A 21,242-nucleotide genomic window follows, 5' to 3' on the forward strand; every position below is an offset into this window, starting at 1 on the left:
GCCATATTTGACCCTCGGACTAGTTATACCCCTAATCTGAATGAGGCCATTGGCGGCTCCAAGGTGGGGTTAGCTAGGTGCCTGAATTCAGTGATTGGGGCGGGAGACTGCCACCGGAATCTTCTTTTAGCAGTTTGAGTATCCTATACCACATAAGTGAAGGGATTCCGAAGTTAATTTAAGGAGAAATAAAACTGCGTGGCCATACACGGGTATGCCCTGATTTTTTTCACGTTGTGGAAGTATTACGTGTCTCTTAGACCCCATTCCCAGAGATTAGATCGATCCAACTAGATCGACCTAACTCCCTGGGGGTTCACGCTAAATAGCTGTCACTGCCGAGCGGGCACGAAAGTTAATTAGCCCCTTACAGCTTCAAGTAGGCGGGACGGACATTTAAGCCGGATTATCTGACTGTAATCTAGTGACACTCCCCACGGGGATAGATCGATCTAAAATCTCTGGGAATGCGCCCTTACTTGAACTTAAAAATGATGATAGAAAATTACCAATCACGATATGTTACGATATCTAACCTGTACTACAGTATTAGTCTATAAGCCATCCCGAGTGTTGTCTATTATGTGGGCTTTGGCGGTTTGACGGCAAAACCTCAGGCACATTTATAATTCTCATTTCTATATAAAAAAAGAACTTTCTTTTAATGGAAACATTCAGATAAAAGATCCAGATATAAATCGGCCGTGATCTCCACTTTAAAACTATAAAATTCGATTCCCAACAGCGTATCTCCCACACAAGAAATGCTGACAGCAGAATCACGCTCTGTATATAGGGCAATACGACTGCGTTTGATTTATTGTGAGATGAGCTACAGTGAATTAAGCAGATCTATTAAACAGTAGATGTAAAGTAACCATTATGTTAATGAAGGTGACCAAGGCATTTATTTTTTCACCCCCCCCCCCCCCCCCCGAAATGAATAATAACAGTCTACGTTGGCGTTTTTTATACATCGTATTGAAAAATTGTTAATCAGCAGTTAAAAAGCTTTTTACATACATCAGTGGTGGAGCGTTTTAATTGTAGTCTATATAGGCTTACTAAGAGCGTCCCAAGGGTAGATGTCCAATTAAGTGGGCTGCACATAGAGCCTTCACCTACAAGGCCGAAACTCAGGATATCAATTACAGCAGCACTCTAGTCCAATACTGACGTTTAGTTCATATATAATCATTTACAAAATGCACTCCTCTGAAACCCAGTGTGAAAGCGCAGACCAAGCGTGGGAAATCATCCCGTTGGTGTTAGTTGCAGAGCTCCGCGTGGCATCACCGCTAGATGTCAGCAGTTTCGCCACGCGCCAAGCGGTCAATAATGTCGTCTGTCCTAATGAATAATCATTGAGACGCCTATATTAAGTGAGGACATCTTCAGAAACTTCTCACTCCACCATCGGAACAGAAAACTTGAACTACTGAATACGTTTGGCTACCAGGACAATTCGAAAGGGGTTTTGAAGATGGCGCAAGGCAGAGATGTAATCAGTTTACTTGTCGGTTTTTTCCTCATTTGTCTCGGTAAGTGACGACTGGTGCTTTGAAGGTATCTTCAGCAGCAAGAACTGTCGGAATTCCGATAAATATTTTCTTAGCATATTTGTAGCAAAGCTTGTGTGCCGAGATGTTTAAACGATAGAAGAACTGTTGGTCCCGTTAAACCCGCACTGCGTGAAAAGATATTGAAGACGACAAATATCGGTTGTTTCTGCACCGTAAGAATATTAACGAGTTTTTGTCTTAACCTTGCTAAACTGTGAGGAGGGATTGATTTCTTAAGAATTTTAATGGCAGATCGACATGTCTTTGATTTCTGATTTTGATGGTAAACCAAGCTGTATTAAGGATATATGCGAGACAGAGTGATAAGATAGTAATAGGGTTTTCCTCTTTTCCAAATTAATCATCAAACCAGTATCTTGTACATGGACTAGTGATTGCAATTACGTCGGAATAATTAATACCGTTTGCCCAAACATACTAATTAGAAGGCCTACTTTACCGACTTTACAGTGTATTTGTCATTAAATGCATTTTATTTGTCATTAAAACTGCAAATGAGAAGTTTAACTTCACAGAATGTCCTTGCTGGACTGACTTTGAAAGTGTAAGCGGTTTATGTCCAGATTGTTGAAATTGGTACATTTAAACAAGGCATAAATATGATAAAGATAGCAGGATGAAACTTGATATTATATGAGTTTTAAGATGTGGTAAGTATAAAATATGAATATACAAAAAAGTGGATAGTGATTTTCATCTTGAACGTTACGAAAAATTGTACCCTAAAAGTGTTGGAATCATCCAGATGTAAATAAGTATAGAAGATCAAAGAACAAAATGTAGTTTCGCATTGAGAGCAAAATGTGGAAATTGATGAATTGGATGTCAACAGCTAGCAAGGGCAATAAGTTATATTAATTAAAACATTTACGTCTCAATTTAAGTTGTAGTTTCCTTTATAATCCAAAAGCTAAAATCTGAAAACAACAACTAGCGTGCCATGCAAATGAATGGCATTGGTTTGTACCGCTGTCATGAAACGACAACGTCACATGTTTAAAACATGAGGGCTGTCTTAATAGTTAAATGTCAATAAACGTGTGGGTGTGTGCACGCGCATCTTCGTGCAAAATTGGAAACTGCACTTCTTTGTCTAAGTTAGCGTGAGTTATCAGCAGTTTAAAAGACCATGCGTAATTTACAATTCAAGGATTTAATATTACATATATTGAATCACTAAAGTGTTAATAGATTTCATTAAGGCGTGTCATTCGAGCTAATGACACATGGTTTTACATCAAGATGTTTGTTTATGAACGGGGGCGTTCCTAATCTCCAAATCGACAAAACAGTGTAAATATATGCAGTGGAATTAATGGCTCCGTGAAAAGGTAATCCCTCTTCTACGGTGTCCTATTAGATAGATTAACTTAATTCTCATTAAAGAGATGTTTAGGGTGTAAACTATGCCATGTTGTATTCTCGTATAATATCCATTATGTGCATTGTTATACAATGTGTAAAACAACATTATCAAACAAAACATGCAGGAACAGTGTACGTAATCAGCGTAATGGACAAAGACACGAAAGAACTAACGCAAACATAATGTGCTATCAGACAATTTGTTTAAAAAAGACGACAGAACAGCTGCCAGCTAGAAAACAGCTGCTTTCTTTGTCAATTTTCCGTGAATGATTACGCTACGGCAAACAAAAGGTTCAGTAAGAGGTTATGGAATTTGTAGATGAACCATGGCGTTAATATTTCTGTCTAGCGTCTCTGTTGTTCGTCTGCCAATTTTGATACCAATTGCATCAAAGCGAGAAAACAACGCGCTAAGTAAAAACTAAAATTGTCGATAACATCTGTCTACGGAAAATAATTATTCTGTATGATTGTCAACAGTAACTGTCAGATGGTTTTGTCGATTTCTCATTTGAAAGAATTCTCTGTGACTGAGAGACGTCTGAAACGAAATAATATAAGTTGCACGATAAATACGAATTTCAGTAGGACAAATATATATTTGTGAGAAGTTTGGACCCTCTCAGACAAACAGACAGAGAGAGAGAGAGAGAGAGAGAGAGAGCATGAGAGCATGTACGGTAAAAATAAAAAGGAACGAAAACGAAAGCGAAAGTCATCATTAACAGAGCTATTTAGCAATAGTCACACGACAAAACGGTTAACCCCCAATCCCGTTTTCTGTTTCAAGAAATGTTCAGATTCAACACAGTTGATGCTGGCCTTTGAATTCAAACATATGTGACAGCTTAATGGGACAGCTTCATTTCCGATTCAATCAGTGACAAATCCCTTACCTTTTGATATCATAATATCTACAAATACGATTAGCCTTAATTACGGCAATCGACCGTTTCTACGACATCCAATACTATAATAGGACTTATAAGGCAAGGGAGAGGATGGGGTCTTAAGTAGAACGTTTGTCCCGAATTCAAGATTGAAAAAAATCTGATCGCGTTTACCAGGGATAGATTAGATCTAGTCCGCTAGAATAAAGCGATTATCTGCTGTTTTTTTAAATTGTGTACAGGGGCGGATCCAGAGATATTTTCTGACAGTCTTCCAAATTATCTTTGTTGACCCATCCACCATTTTTGACCGTCTTCCGACAGAAAAAATTAGTTACCCGTCAATGTAAACTTGAAAATCTGACCGTCTTCCGGAAGACCCAGAAGACCGCCTAAATCCGCCCCTGTGTGTAGACATCATCCATTTCACACACATATTTTACCGAGCAGTCCCTAGATCGTTCGCAAAACATTCGTACGCCAATAACGATCGAGGTTTCACAATTGACGACGTACATGTACTCGAGTAATACGAAGCACAAATGCTTTTCACGCGGATGTCAGTCTGTTTTGCTTGCTGAAAAACCAAGTACGAAGACATAGGTGTGTGTTATGGTGTGTGTTATTTCTGAAGATGGCATGGGTGGTGAGCGGTGTCACCTGCTCAGTTGATAGCATATTTTCCTCACTTTGTCAAAAAATAAACCGTCGTTATGTAAATCAAGAGAACAAACGTGTCTTCATAATATCCCAAGAATAGTGAGTTTTCCAACCTGAATAAGTTAATTGAATGTGAACTCAATTCGTTCATTATAAATTTTCAAACATGTGTTAATTGAATGCGAACTCACTTCATAAGTAATATTGACAAAGATGTCTTAAACTATTCGAACGTTGCAATGGCGAACTACAAAACTCGAGGTCACGGTTAGCGTTGGGTGGTGACGTAGTTTAAAATTATTCCCTCGTTCTCATTCGTAGTTCATCGGTTTCCTGAGCCCATCGCACGGTCGGCTTAAAGAAGTCGTCCCGAAAATAATTTAGGAAACCTAAAACGTGCCCAGAAACTAACTGTAAGACTGGTCAGGGTCTACATCACAAGTGCAATCCTGAACAATTCTCACCTTCTTCAGCAGGTGTAACACAAGGGGCAGTTAGGCTACCACATTTCTAATATAACCAGTTTATTGCCCAACCCACCCCTCTCCTGCTCTCGACCTATGTATATCAATCACTTAACACAGAGACAGCAGCCGCTTGTATTTAGTATTTAGTATGCCGTGGGGATCGGAAGCGCGCACTAGACCATTAGAGTAATCCTGACACTGGATAATACATAATCAACCAAACATAGGGACCAGATGGCCCATTGGAATCTTGGACCCATCAAGTTGAAATGTATAAATTGTTCAATTTGCAACAGACTACCAGGTGGATTGAAATTCAGATGAAAGAACAGTGCACCTGAATATTGCAGGTCTGGCTTTTAAACCAGACGAAAATGAATTATTTGACCACTGATGTGTTATAGACGTCTAGTCTTTGGCAAGTCGTCCGATTCAAAACATGGTCGGAAATGTTGGTGACCTGAGGTAAAAGGAATGAGGACGATAATTTTGTATCAAAGTAAAGAGAATTTTGTGACTGCCTGGCATACATGAGTAGAGTATGATACGTCTGAATAATCAATCTTTATTAGATTTGAACTAAAACACTTAAAATCCAGTAACTCGCACGGAAGCTTAATAAGGCTGGAGATGTTTAATGAACGCAATGAAAGCAAATGACGTTCTTGCTTTGTTTACATTGTTCTGAACGAATAAGTTAAAGTTGACATTGGGTATTTAGGGAACAGTATCGAAAACGTGATCAAAATCCCGTTTTCTACTGTTGCCTCTATGATTTGCTCCCTGTACCATTGAAGGGCAATTCGTCCTTGTACACATTTGAATTGAAATCCTCCTGGTGCTGTTTTGTTATAGTGAACGCAAAACCTTTAACAATGAAGCAATCCTTTACAACATTGCATAGAATGGGTGCATGTCAATTACTTCCTTGCCCACAAAATGCAGAACGCTTAAGGGTTGATATCGATAAGTTTGGTGTAATTATTCAAATGGAATAGATATGCTTAATTGTTTAATACTTGATACTGTGTGTTCCGAAGTTGGTTCATCCATCGCTTTCCTCTACACCTGTATTTTTTCTACACACCTGTATCGATCAGACGGTCTCTGGTCGAATGTGAATGTGCTTCCGATAATTAATCACCTCTCAGCGACAAGACAGTATAACTTTAATCATGCATCCCACATCTTTATACATAGCTTGCGCCCATTTCCTTCGTAGAAAGTTGTTGACCATAAAGTTAGTTATCAACTAGACCTCTTATTTGATTCAGGGCAATGACTTTTAATGAAGGTCATCTATATAACATTTTTCCGACAACTCTAGCTTGGTGTCACCCCTTTATTTTAAACCTTGATCCGTCAGAGTGAATATTAATGGAACTTGGAGCACATTTTTGAATTGTGAAGCATAATTTCCTACGCTAGCTTTTCTGTTCACCTCCCAAAATCTGTTATTTCCGGAAGCCATATTGTGTGAAGTACATAGCAATTAAAACGTGCAAGATGCACGTAACACTCCATAAATCTAATCCGAATCTGCATGAAATAAACATGGCCGTCGACAATGATTTTATATCTGTGCCTTGAAAACGGAACTTTAATGACAATAATATTTCAGAAGTTGTTATTTTGAGATATACTAGAACCATGCCTAGAATTCTTAAATATAACGGATGTTTCAAAGAGAGATTGTTTATTTAATTAAAGGTTTATCGATTGGAACTGCCTGTACTTGTTAAGGTTATTCTTTGTGTTATCGTTTACATGTAGGGAAGAACCCAGAAAGAGAAATTTTAGAATTTCTAATACGAAAACAATACGTCAGCGATTCTTAATAGAGCGTTTCATCAATCTTTCGTGTGTGTGTACTCCCCCAGGAGACGTAGCATTTGATAAATGAACTGTTTCACACACTAAGGGTAAGAAAAGTACACGTTACCATTTTGTGCTAAATTTACAAAAGTGAAACCTTGCATTCAATTCACCAATCTTACCCTAATGGTGCATGTACACACACTGGACAATAGGAGTGTCACCCCTACTGAACCAATACTTTGGAGGAGATAAATGACTGCGGAATGATATGCTCCTGGTATCATTTTAACATCAAATTTCACAAAAAGACCAACAATACAATTCCATGGTACAGCTGTTTTATACTCATTAGTCACATTTTAAGTAGACCAGGCATTATAACTACTCAAGATCTACCTACTTTGATTACTCTGATTCAGGGGGTGACACTTAATTCTATTGTCCATTTTCTGTATGTCAAAAAACACCACCAAACTCTCGGACATACACGTACCAGTGGCTTGACAGGCTTGCTGAAGGCAAATATATCTTTATCGGATTTCACCTAATCTATGCTCCCTTGTAAAGAAAACTCCGCATTTGGTCTGATGCCTTGAAGGAATTTTTACAAATCGAGCTCAACTCAGATAACGTGCTCAGTCTGGTTAATCTTTCAAAACGTCGTAAAAATCACGAAACTGACCTTCCAGGAGCAGCGAAATCTCAGAGATTATAGCATTTACAGATTTTACATATGTGTATAAGGTAGACAGGAAAATAGGTTGGAGAGGATTATAAATACCATTTACAAGACACTAATTTTATCTGTGCTCGATGTCAACCTTTGCATGTCAGTTACGTACGCATAGAGAAAGAGGTCAACTGATAGACTTTTTAAAGATTGTACTATCAAGAAAAACAAAGTTCGTTTCTTCAAATTCTCAGCCGGACCATTGGTATCCACATTGTAGATGGCTCTATCCACATGTATGCCATTAACCGGGTCAGGATAAAACTACCTTCATACTACTCTCATATGCCATTTATAAGTCAATTAATTAACTCCTGTTTTAAGGGCGCCCGAGATCATAATCAAATAAGCAAACCGTAGATAATGAGTCCGTAAAGACGGTTGTCCAGTTAGAATGTCGTTTTCGTATTAACAATACAGTTCAATTACCCTAAAAAGACTGCAGCGGAAGTCGCCAAACGTGAAATGGTAACCAAATACTACTTTCTACCAGCGTTTTTCACGAGCTGTAACAAAACTATATATTAGACCTCTGTGGAATTTAAGATGATCAAGTTGTCTACTCTTATGTAACTACCCTTCCTCTACCCGTCACTTAGCGAGCTGGCACACAGCAGCAGAAGAAACAATCGCTGGGATGGATGTAATCACACAGCTGGAACCTGGGCAGCCCATTTAAGCTACACTTAGAGCGCATTCCCAGAGATTAAGATCGATCCAACTAGATCGACCCAATTCCCTGGGAGTTCACGCTAAATTGCTGTCAGCCGACCGCGCACGGAAGTTAATTACGCCCTTACAGCTTTTGGTAGGTTTTGGACAGACATTTAAGCCGGCTAAGCTGACAGTAATCTAGTGAGACTCCCCACGACTCCCCACGGGAATAGATCGATCTAAAATATGTGGGAATGGGGTCTAATAAACTATTCCCAAACCCTATCGTACTAAGTTTGGATCGAACTATCTCCAAGGGGATTCTCGCCTGATTAACTTTAAGCGGTTTAGATGTCTGGGACGTCTACTTAAGCTGACAGGGGGTAATTAACTATCGTTTAGCAGCTTTAGTAGACGTCCCAGACATCTAAGCCACTTAAGCTGAAAGCAATTTAGCGAGAAACCCCGTGGAGATGGGCCGATCCTGTTAGATCGATCTAGGGATGGGAACCCAGTCTTACATAACTTAACTCGGACAGCGATACGTGCTTCTCAACACCTAGCAGTGAGATAGTTTCTACTGAATTCCGAGGGGGGGGGGGGGGGGGGGCGTATTTCTCCTAATTATCAGGGAAGTTTCACTCGATTGCGTAACAGCTAGAGAAGAACACTGGTAGAGTATAACCAGATACGAATCGGAGAGTCTAAGATTGGGAGAGAGTCTTGATATATATGTAAAAAATGGTACCTTAATTACATGTAATTGTCAGCTGTTTCCCACCATACTTGCAATCTCTGTGCTTTTGTTTTGGGATTCTTTTGTGAGTATTTAAAAGAGAAATGTCTCGCTACAAAGATGATTCAAACCTTATTTTCGGAATCATGACTCTATCCTTCTTCAATGTTTGACAGATGCCGCTCCTACCTATTTCATCCATAAACTATTTCAACACCAAAAAAATAAAAACTACCAAACATAACAGTGATGATAATGCGATAATAATAGAGAACGCACAGAATTTAAACTGCAAATCATCTTAGTAAACGTAACAGTGCATCTTCAATATGATAACCAATAACACGATGTCCTATGTTTGGTGCCAACAAAACCATATATTATAACGTACATGTAAATTTGACAACTTTGCACGAAAAAATGATATTAGGTATCGAAATCGGGACCATTCAGAGAAAATGATTATTCTGCGTTTTCTCAGCAACAGAGAACGTTTTTTAACGTTACCATAACGTTCTTTTCTTTGGTTGTATTGTAACGTTATAATAACATTCTGTGTATTGCTGGGTTGGTAACTAATAGGTACCGGTGTATAGAGGATTGAAACCTTAATGGGAATTTATTATCGCTATTAATTTATTACCTGTTTCAAGTGTATCAGCACTCAATGTCACCTGATTTCTCGATCTACCAACAAGCGAAAGCCATTGCCCCTGGAGACGCTCCTGGGACAATTAGACCAAAAGCGTTTTGCTGTAAAAAGCTTTTCCATGACGTGAGTACGTCTTATCGGGATGGGCCTTACGCCATTCTATTGTCTGCTTATCTAAGGTTAAAGAGTTGAAGGTAATGTGCAAGAAAAGGGAATGTCCTTATTGACGGATCAAGCATGCCTTGATTAGACAAGGGGTGGATACCCGAGCTCCTCCCCCCCCCCCCCCACACACACACACACACTCAATACTGCAATGTACCAGTTGAAACTCTTAAGCATGTTAATTGAAAGATGCTTCTGTCAGCCTCAGCGGGTGTCTCTTTCTCCACAATTCCCAATTTAAGAAAGTTTTTGTGTGTGTGTCGAGTGGGGGGGGGGGGGGGGGGGGGGGCTCTGTTTTCAAGTGCGATTTGAAATAATATAAAATAAAGTATGTTTTATAAGGCCAATAGAGCCAGGACGAGTTCCGAAACTTCTTTTACCTGGAGCTTCACGCAGTCGAACCGGAACAATAAATCCTTTCACTGTTGCATCTAGGAGACATTATTCCTCTGCTTCACATTAATAACAAATTGGAGACCTTTTTCAATTGCCTACATCAGCGAGTCCCTTGGAGCTTTTTCATGCCCTTGCCTTAAATGGTATCATACTTCAGATACAGTGTGTCAGTTTTACTACACTTGGGGGAAATACAATGTAAATCGAACATAATATAGAATGAGACAGTTTTGAGGAAAAAACCTTTGCGGCAGAAAATGGTCATGCTTAAAACGTCTCTCGTATCCGTTGCATATATCAAATAGGTTTTACTGCTAATTGAAAGAGGCTAGGCATTCTCAGGGGTTCAAATCTACGTGGTGGTTCTAATAGTGCGTACTTCAAAGGTAAGGCGAAGAAGATATTCTTCAAGTGAGCCTGAAACTAAGCTTGCTCTTCAACGCCCTCTTTTAGCAATAATTATAACCAAATATTCAAATGTTTTATAAGGACATCTACTTATGTACCTATTGCTGTTTTCATATTATGGAAGGAGCAAACAAAGGTTTCTTGTTTGCTATTGCGTGAGATATTTCTCTCCTTACTATTTCTCTCCTTACTGTAATCTTAATTCTAGTTTCATTGCATCCAATTCTTTCTTTTCTTTATGTTTAATTTTACTTTGTTTTTCTTTCTAAGCTTTCTGTTTTCATTTTTTCTCTTGTTTGTATTCTTTGGATGAAAATTTTATGTTAGGCAAAGGGTTTATAATGTACATTTTACATACAACATGCCCCTGGAAAGAAGGCACCTTGTGACGACCCGATATGTCCTACAGGCCAGATATGTCCTACGACCAGAGAAGGCCAAATATGTCCGACAAAAAAGAGCCATGTGTGTCCGACAGGCCAAATATGTCCGACAAAAAAAATAAATAAATAAATAAAAAATAAAAAAAAATAAAAATAGAATAAAAATAAATTAAAAAAAAAGCCAGATGTGTCCGACAGGCCGGATATGTCCGACAACATATCTGGCCTTCTCTGGTCGTAGGACATATCTGGCTTGTCGGACACATCTGGCCCACCTTCCTAGGATGGCCTATGGCCTTGTTTATCTGCTTGGAGGGTTTGTATTAAAGTACAAGACCAAAACCATAAGACCAATTGGGAACTCTTTTATTTGTAGTTTGACAGATGACACTTTAAATTAAATAGAATGACTGTATAAGCAGTTCTTAGAATTCAGTGCATCGGGGTTACAAATGGAATAGATGCTAAATTTAAGCGATAATTTGAATGGGCATTATTGCATTATTAAACAAATGGTCTGGCGTTGAAATATCAATAAGTGCAACATTGGTAATGAGGACACTTAGCGCACAGAAGTAAAATGTTTAGGGACAGTGAGTGCAGTTAATACCAACGATTAACCGACACAATAGATATGGTTATCAAACTAATAGCATTTTATTGAAATACATACATGGTGAAACAGATACCATACGGTAAAAAGCCGTAATCCTCAAAGGATGTTCTATATATAAACATGCTCTTTGGCGTAGTTTTTTTACTCTCCGTCATCAGTCAAATTTATTGTTTCAGAGAACTGCCGAAACAAACTCCCAGCTCGTGAACGGCATAGCTAAGTCCAGGTGGTGTTTCGAGGCAATTTCCAACAGAGTGTGATTCACAGTACTAGTGCGGTCCCACGGTGTAGTGCTGAAATTTGGTTCCGTGTTAATATGATAGTATTTATGTGATAAATGTGCGAATATATAAGCGAAAACTTTCGTCAAACTACATGTAACAAATTCAGATATATGTATCATATAAATACACGTGTCTTTACATTACAAAAAAAAAAAAAAAAAAAAAAAAAAAAAAAAAAAAAAAAAAAAAAAAGCTGCAATGCGTCAAACCAAGGATTGAGAAAGGTTATTCTTGCGTGAACGGAAACCCCTGTTGTTCATGTACCAGGAAGCGGCGTCTGTCATGGGCAAATAAATCAAATTAATGTAGTTGATTGGACTTGATTTGACCTTTATATTCCGATACCAATGGGCAATGTTTCTGTAATTCCCCCTCTTTCACTGTCCTATAAACAAGTAAGGTAATTTGTGACGCGAGCAAAATATGGGCGGTGTATTTTTATCTACTTTACGAATGTGCTTTGTCTGTACTTACATCCAAGCTCGCCAAATGCAAAAAGTATATAAAATCAAGTGCTGTACGAAAGTAAGTGTTTTCAAATTTTAAAAATTATGGCAAACACTACCTTGATTCCTTTAGAGGATTTAAAGACAAGTATTTAAAACGTATACACTGATTTTGTCATTTCCGCTTCATCTTAATGGTGTTTTGCGACTGACCTCTCAAAGATAAAATATTTATACTTGTTGCTAACATTCTCTTTGCGAAAATGCCTGTCCCGGAGCGACAGAAATGCAAGTCCGCTAGTACCGCTGGTACCACTTCAAGGTCACGCCAGGCCGCCCTAACACAACCTTACTCCAAGTGACTTTAACTCGAAGTCACAATGGGCCAACTTTGTGGCTAATTAATTTTGTGTAATTTTAAGTTATCTCACAGACCGCCTTTGTTACTTTTTCAAGCTGTCCTGTGTCTTTAGTAACTGTGCTACGTATTGAATCTTCGTGTCTGGAAGGTGCATCAAACAATAAAATGGACATTGCAGAGCACTTCTCTGCGTGATTGCGTCCGTTATTATCTGTTTTTCTGCTTTGTTGGCTATTGTAACGATCCCCAGGAATCAGGTTTTATACGATTTTACCTTGGAACAATTAAATTATCTCTGGGTAATTCGTTTATGAATTTTTTCTTTGTCTCTTTAAATTCAGTAACAGGATGCAGAATACTTGGATTTTAGGACCTCTACTGGCTACGTAACTTATTTACTGGCCGGCTGATTGACCAACCTTGAATGCGTCTGAAATCCTCCGGTTTTACAATCTGTATTTATGTCCTTGAATGTCAAATAATGAAATAAGAAACAAAGTAAGCAGCACTTAGGGACCATTCCCAGACCCTGCCGTACTAGCTGTGGATTGATCTAACTCCGAGGGGATCCTCGCTAAATTGCTATAACCCCCTAGCAGCTTCAGTAGGCGTAACAGTTATCTGAGCCGCTTACGTTGTTTGCCATAGATGTTACATGCCTTTGTGTTATATCTAGGAGGGGAAAAGACTGCTAAATAAAATACCAAATGCTTCCGCTATACGAGCTTGGAAATCAAGTCACCTCCGATCAGTTCGATTCTGCGATAACTAATTTCCAAGGTATCTAAGTAGTTGCAAAATCAATTAGCAAAGCCCACCGGTGAATTTCGACATGTCTGACATTTGTTTTGATCATATTGTTACAACTGACTTGGCGATAGAGTAATTAGAAAATCCTGTGGGTATTTCAGTTTCAGGCCACGGGGGCGTAATTATCACGCACATGTCTCCCCGCGGCCGTTTAAGTGACATTCAAAGTTAAATAGTTTTTTCGGAAGTAAAACTTAAATGCGGGGAGTATTTCGGCCAGGCGTCAAATTGACGCACGCTAGTTCTTTTAAGTTAAGAAATTTAATTTCTTATGGGACTATTGGCTACAGGTATCAGATCTAGGGCAAGCACCCTGGGTCTTTTGAAGTGGATAGGCGTCATGACTATCACATCTGCATCGCACAACAGCAGTTCTCTCACCTCAGCTGTGCCAGGATAATTAATAAACGACCACCATGAAGTATCCCAGAGCAATTTGCATTTGGGCAGTTTTAGGGGGAATTTCATCAAATTTCAAGAACCATAAAAGCTGTAAAATTCTTAGAAATACATGTAAATGTTTTAAGAGGTGGGCATAGTCTATACTTTTATGGTCATATTAGTGCAAAGAAAGTGAAGAGTTTTCAGGTGAAACAACTAATGTTAACAGATCATTCATAACGTATGTATAGTAATCTTCTTTATACTGAGTACATGTTTGTCACGCGATACAGGTCACCTGCTACACCAACATACCAAAAATTTTCATTATATTAGAGTTTTTAGTTATTTTCATAAAAGTGCAGCGATATTTTTTCTTTCTTGATTTATTTCTTAATACATCTGCATTCTTTAATAGCGCTTCGTGACACGTTTTTGGTTACATCCGTTACGGTAGATTGATTAAATTGTCCTTTTATATGATGTAGGCCCTGTATGGCAATCAGATTGATTGGGTTTAGTCTTCCTTTTATGGCTTGAAAGCATATTATGACAAGAGAGGCTTTCACCCATATTAATCATGTTGGATTCGGTTAATTGTCTCATTATTGTAATCTTTTTAAATGACAGTGTAATAAATGATAGCATGCCTTAAAAAAGCTTAATGCCCCTTGCGGCACCGTTTCTCCTCTTTTGACGACCAGGTGCTATTTGCAAACGGGACGCAGTTACATGGCCTAAGAGTGTCCCGTGTATTAAATCATTTCTGTTTTAGGTTGCTTTCAAACACTTAATCAAGAAATAGACACTTTCCCATCTCATGCATTAAGAATGGCGGTCATGTTCCATTTGCAAAATCCTTTGTCTCCTTTCAGTGTTGCCTTGGATAGTTGGGAAGTGTCAAATGCACATAATGCAAAATTACAAAGTGCTATAGAGACAGTACGACAAGGCGCTGTTCCATAGTGTAAAGTGCCCCTAGTATTGAATTATTACTGTTTAAGGCTGTTTCATTAACTTAAGCACGAAACATTCATTAAAATATAAGGTGGGGGGTTGATTATTCTTAAGCGCAATTAATATATGAAAAATATCCATATTTCAGAGTAGTTTTATTGGCTCCCATGATTCCCCGTTGTCACGCATGAAAACTGGAGACTCTTAGTGATATGACTACGGTAAAATGAAAAAATAAGTGAGTGAACCTCGGGGTCAAAAATACCAATTTGCGTGAAAAGAACCTCAATCATCCTTGTGTTGAGTTACTTTCAATTCCCAAGGCTTAGTTGTTGACACAGGCTTCAGTGAATTATTCATGCAGATTGGCTGATGGATGCATTTGTCCCGTTCCAGCATTATGGATGCCACTCTGCCATGGTCATGCTCAGAACCCTAAGTTCCACAACTCAGGTTCTGTAGCTATGGAAACTGCATCCATTTGCCCATACGGCTATCTGTCCTTAGCATACATGTATGTACCCACCGTCCTTATATGATGGTTTGAGATCACAACCTTTGGAACACAGAATCCCTTAAAACTTAAGGTACTCGTGGATGAGTTTTCAAACGGGAATAACCTTGGTCTAGTTTTCGAGCTAGCATTTACGAAAAAAAAAAAGCTTTCGACATATTCGCGTTACAATCATATAAAACTAAACAGCCTCTCATAAAGGTGTTGGACGGATTCGTGAATAAGATTAAACAGTAAATTTATCAATGTCACGAGTTTGAGGTCATGAAACTATGAGGTCAGATTATGCTGTTCACCATTGGTAGTGAACGAGGGGTAAACGAGGGGTAATTTGAGAAAACGGCGCGTTTTCAATAATAAATTAAAATGATATTAATGTTGCCCATGATTCTGGATAAAATCAACATGATTGAAACACGAACTCTAAACCTGGTCTTTCAGAGACGCGTTTTGCTTCAACACGCATAAAACTCTTAAATAACTGACACAGCCGCAGAAATGACAGGCAAAACCGAAATTTCTCACCAAAGAATGTGTCAGTCGAAAAAGGGTCCACAGTTTATTGTCAGGAATATCTCTTTAAAACTTAGATTTAAATCCGTTTTCCGAATATATTTTTAAAGCCCACAAGGTCTGTCTATTTTCTTTTTTCAATAACTACTATTGGAGAACCCCCTTGCGCCACTTTATTATTTTGTTTGTGTGCCATTAAATTTTGAAAGATATCTTGACAACTACACTGGCCTCTGAATGGTTTCATCACAGATGGAGAAAAGTTCAGGACAAGAGAAAATATGGAACACTGTCATGAGTGTTGAACAGACTCAATTTGTTACAGGCAGTAATCGATTTAATAACGCTATTTTCCGGACAGCAATTTATAACGAACGGTAATGTGTTAACATTTGCAAGAGTAGTTAATGATTTAAAGGTACATATGAACCGAGCACCAGTAGAGCGTGGATTCCCAGTAACACATAAAAAACACTTCTACTAGTTTTTTTATGCGACTCAAATAAAGTCGACATGGCAAAGGATAAACTGAATAAATCACTCTATCAGCCATAAAAGAGCTTTAGACTGCTCCTTTCTTTAAAATTTTGGTCAGAAATGTAACCTACTTACGTGACCTACCAGTACTTTTCTGCCCCATGTATATACAGCATAGAAAGCTAGCAGAGAAATCCATTCAAATATCATTTTTCGGGTAATACAATGTCTCTTGGTAATTCTCTTAGTTATATTCTTTAAAACTATATGCTGGCATTTGTTTGGGTTTTGTGACAAAAAATTGACTTCGTATGCATCTTTAAGATGCTCTCACTCACCCACTCCCCTCTCTCTCTCCCATAGGGAATATAACGGCAAACAGTGACAGGTACATTTTTTTTATACAACCAGTATACACAACATAATCATGCCCGTGGGGGAGGGATGGAGTGGAAAGACCTTAATTATTAATTTTGGCCTATTCTTTCTGAATGGGGGAGGATATAGATTATCGACATGGGCAAAAGAAGACAATTTACATATGTTGACTTTGGTTTGATTAAAGTAAGACGGGTGATAATCTTTGCCGGCAAATGTCCATCAGAAACATTAACATCTTTGCCGGCAAATAGTTAATTGGCTGGCAAATTTAGCCTAGGCAATTAAAGCATTAATTCACGAGGAAGAAAGTAAGATTTCTGCAATATGTTTGGAAGGGAATTGGGTAATAATTATAGTTTTCAGATCATAAACCTTTTCCCACATTAAGTTTTTAGCATAAGCCATAAAACAATTTATTTTGGTCGATTTCCATCCACTAATTGCCAAAGTTCGACCCTAATAAATGTAATTTTGGAGAATGTAAACTAGAGGCATTTTTTTATAAACCATTTAGATCCCACCTCCTATTCCGTAATGAAATTGCATTTGAAACCACCAATCATTTAACAGTGGCCGAAATCCCCTTTCTCTCTCTAAATTCCACTTAATTAGAGCAATTGAATATTTATGATAACCGTGTATCAAGAAATAGAGATTTTCTTTTCGTTAGAGGATTCTTCCAATGTGATGTGTATGAGGCAGTGCAAAGTGAAGCTCAGAATGAAAGTCCTGGCATTCACAATTCTGTATGAAACGGTTTTGATCAACGACCGTTACGGCAAACGCTCAGTTACATATTTCAACTAAAAATACAAGTTCAGAAAAAATAATGGTGTAATGAAATAAAAATTATTAGGTGAATATAGTAATAAGACAATCCAACACATCTTTAAAAAATTCAACAAATTATGATTACAAAAACACTTTTGTTACCGTGAATAAATATAAGAACAATCAGGCAAATAAATATATATCATTTTCGCCGCTTTCAGTTATGGTGGCAAACGTAAGTGGCCGCTTTTACTCGACTGATGATGAGGACGAGCTGTTGCCGTACAGAGACACGCGTCCTTACCCAGTGGTAGCGGACTGGGGCCAGGTCGAGAAACGCCGCCTGTGTCCCCGGATGTATGTGTACGACCCGGTCCGAGGCTGCAGGTTTTCATTGGAAGTAAGTGTGAGCCTGAAAATGAAGTCATTGTCTATGCATTTTTAAAAGAATAACAAATACAAAGGGTGAACTTTTAAAAACCAGTTGGCATGCAAGTGATGCCCATTCTGAATATACAGTTCGCAGATCTTAGCCACAACTGAACGAGTATGTGCACTGAACGCTTCTAGTTAATACACTGTTCGAAGACTGACTCCTCGTGCAATAAAGACATGGCCAAATCCTCTACTTCTGTAAAACCCTGCCCAGAACATGAGAAACTCTAAACCCCGCTACCAAGAACTAGTTTTGGGGATGGGATATAACCTATGTTGGCCTCTTTATCTAATTTTGTATGGAACGTATCTGGAACCGCCATTTAGCTTTTACCAATGTGAAACCCCCTTTCAGAAACTATCAGGACCTCTTTTTAAACTTTTTTTTTGCATGGAACGGTAAATGAAAATTGCCAATATGAATCACCAAACGAAAGTGCGGACCTAAAAACCTCGCCCATTATAAATGAATCAGGCCCGTTTCATAAAAAATTCTAAAACCTTTGCTACCAACGACCACAAAGAATCTAAATGTTTTGTTAGCATGAACGTGTTAGTAACAAAGCTCAATCACATTCATTACAGGCAATCCGAAACCGTTACAAGAGGAGCACGAAGAAGTAGACAGAACATCGGCAAATCAGATAAACAAACGCCGGCCAGTCTTCGAGTGGACTTCTACTAACACATCGACCTCCGATTAGTCTCCCATTTCCAGAATGTCTTGGCAACTGGTGCTTGCGTGTTAGATAACGACTCTCGTAGCGTTGAATCAAGGACTTACGACGTATCAGTGACCATTGATTACACATTGAACTGACTCCATTCAGCGATTTTAGTTTGTATTCTCATTTTGAGCATGCCGATTGAGAGGATATTCGTAACAATCCATTTTCTGTTTGAATGTTGTTTGTCGACATTGATAGTTGCGTTTTATATTATGACCCTTCTTCTTGACATAACATGCTGACAACTCATCTTCAACCCACGAGGGATCTAAGTAGTACTAAGTAGTACTAATTATACATACATGTAACAAGACATCACATCTAGTATATGTTGTTGTTGTTCTTGCCCTGTACAACAAGGGAAATTGGACTGTTTTTTTTTTTTTTTTTTTTTTTTTTTAAGCGAAGTTTACAAGTGGAACGATTTGATTTGTAGTAACGAGTGTCCATGGTTCAGCCACAATTTTGGTTTATGTTGTATCTTCCTAGACAACAATAGCCACGTTTACTTGGAACTAACGTTGCTTTATTGGCTTTTGCAAACTTCCTGTAATTTCATTGCATGACAAAGTTTGATAATTTTCATTGTAAAACAGTTAAACGATTAACTCCATATTGATTATATATTTGATGTGCACAGGGACACTCTATGCTGATATACCCATTACTATATACTGCACAGTGTGTTATCTTTATCTTTACACGAATTGGAATTAGAACTTTAATTTGCTTGAAAGGTATATTCATATATATAATATTTATTGCATATTTTGCTAGCAAACCATTGGTTGATAAGTCAGTAGCAGACAATGTTTAACATATTATAAATTTATAAAGCGAATATTGTTCAACTATTTTGCATTCTAATAGTGCACCACCTGTGTAGAGGTTTGTCAACAGTTAAGAGATAATGCTAGAAGAAAATTGTCTATGTTTCTCCTTTGTTTCCATGCACTCTTTTACTTTACCAAAGCAGAAAACAACTTGAGAGAATACAATATGGTTGACACTTAACTTGACAATTACCTATCTTTAAGAGACCCTTGGCATCCATGACATTCATTCGTATTATGGTATATGGAGGAACGTGTGGCATTTGGTGTATCCACCACCAAGGTCACAGAGCGAAAATTTCATTGGAGCATTTTTGTCCAAAATGACGTCATCATTTAGGCACCTGACGTCATCATGTACGCCTCTGGTAGACAGCACGTTTGATGTATACATTTGTGAAAAAAAAATCAAGGTGTCCTCACTTACAGTAATTTGTCTTTGTCTTAGAGCAGATACGTTGTACCGAAGAATTTGACACGGCGTTTGATACTTATGAATTAGCAATTTATAGTTAACTGGGCAGTGTTTTATTTCATTGTCAGCTACCCTCTTGGGTTTCCACCAATGTTAACGGCATATGCATGTATATGCTGATTACAGAGTTTAATATCCCAGCAAACTTTGAAACTGGTTGATGAATTTGGGTGTTTTGTAGTTCTATTACTACGTGTAGGCTACTAAGCCAATTAAATGTTTAAACAGCTAACTACTTATCTTAACATGTATGACGCATTATAAAGGAAATTTAATAAAGAAACATTTAACGAATTCAGGGCAATAGGGTTTACCCGTACTTAAGCAAAGGAACAAACTGATTATCAAAATAAAGGATTAGAAAAGGTTGCAGTGTTGACGTACATGTAATTTGGTCGTTTTAGGACAATACGAACTTCCCTGAGAATATTAAAATTTCAATGGTTGCACTGGAATCATATCAATTAATCACTCGAAGTTAGAGTAAAACCGATTTTATTTAGGACCATGAAACCAAATATTTTAGGGGTTACAATGTCAAATATCATTCTTTAGACCTTACCATTTATAAAATTAATATTGTAACATGTCAGGTGACACACAATAAAAAGTAAATCTCTGCATATTCTGTACTTGTACAATATAATTACCATTTTCGTAGACAAATTTCATCACAAAGCACTTTACGAACAGTAAGAGCCATAATTCAAAGTCGGATAGGTAAGTAATAAACCCATGGGGAAACGACCACTAACGGTCGATGGTACCGTAAATCATCATCAAATATCTCTAAACATAAATCATTTAAGGCAAGTAATAAGTTTGTAATAAAAGTATTCATCGAAAATAATGACAGAGGCGACTCAGTTGAATTAGTGAAGTCGAGGTTGGTGAATCATTCTGTAAACAACAACACAGCTGTTAAGTACAAAGGCGACCTAATTAGTGTCATCCGATGATAGTCATCTTTCGGTACAATGGGCAATTATGTCCTATTTGTAATTGAATCACAGGCCACAATTGGTACATTTGACAAATTAGTTATCCAATCACGGTCAGTAATGGACAATTCTGACCTATTAATTAGCCAATGATAAACTCTAACGACCCATCACGCTACACGCTGTTGCTATAATAATCATTTTCTCGACATCTACAGTCTCAAAAAGATGTGTTTGTGTCATTCCTGGTGTATGCCGTTGTTTGTTTTATACAGTACCACTATATTCAAACAAAAAGGGATACACTTGACTCTCCTGTTATAATGACATATATAAAGAAACATTTCCATTGGCCACAAAATATGTTCTGTCACAAGTTACACTTTCGTTTATGGTATAAAGTTTCTGT

At 38.0% G+C, this 21,242-nt stretch overlaps 1 long non-coding RNA gene across 1 annotated transcript; it reads left to right on the plus strand.

Annotated features, from left to right (window-relative positions):
* Nucleotides 1–1,328: 1,328 nt before the first annotated feature.
* On the plus strand, nucleotides 1,329–20,261 carry LOC147761597 (uncharacterized). The gene is made up of 3 exons (XR_015334505.1): nucleotides 1,329–1,541; nucleotides 17,643–17,821; nucleotides 18,442–20,261. It is a non-coding gene; the product is annotated as an uncharacterized LOC147761597 (long non-coding RNA).
* The last annotated feature ends 981 nt before the right edge of the window (nucleotides 20,262–21,242 follow it).

Source organism: Lingula anatina, chromosome 5 (assembly GCF_051362555.1).
Source record: "Lingula anatina isolate TDL-2025a chromosome 5, LinAna3.0, whole genome shotgun sequence".
NCBI classification, from domain to species: domain Eukaryota; kingdom Metazoa; phylum Brachiopoda; class Lingulata; order Lingulida; family Lingulidae; genus Lingula; species Lingula anatina.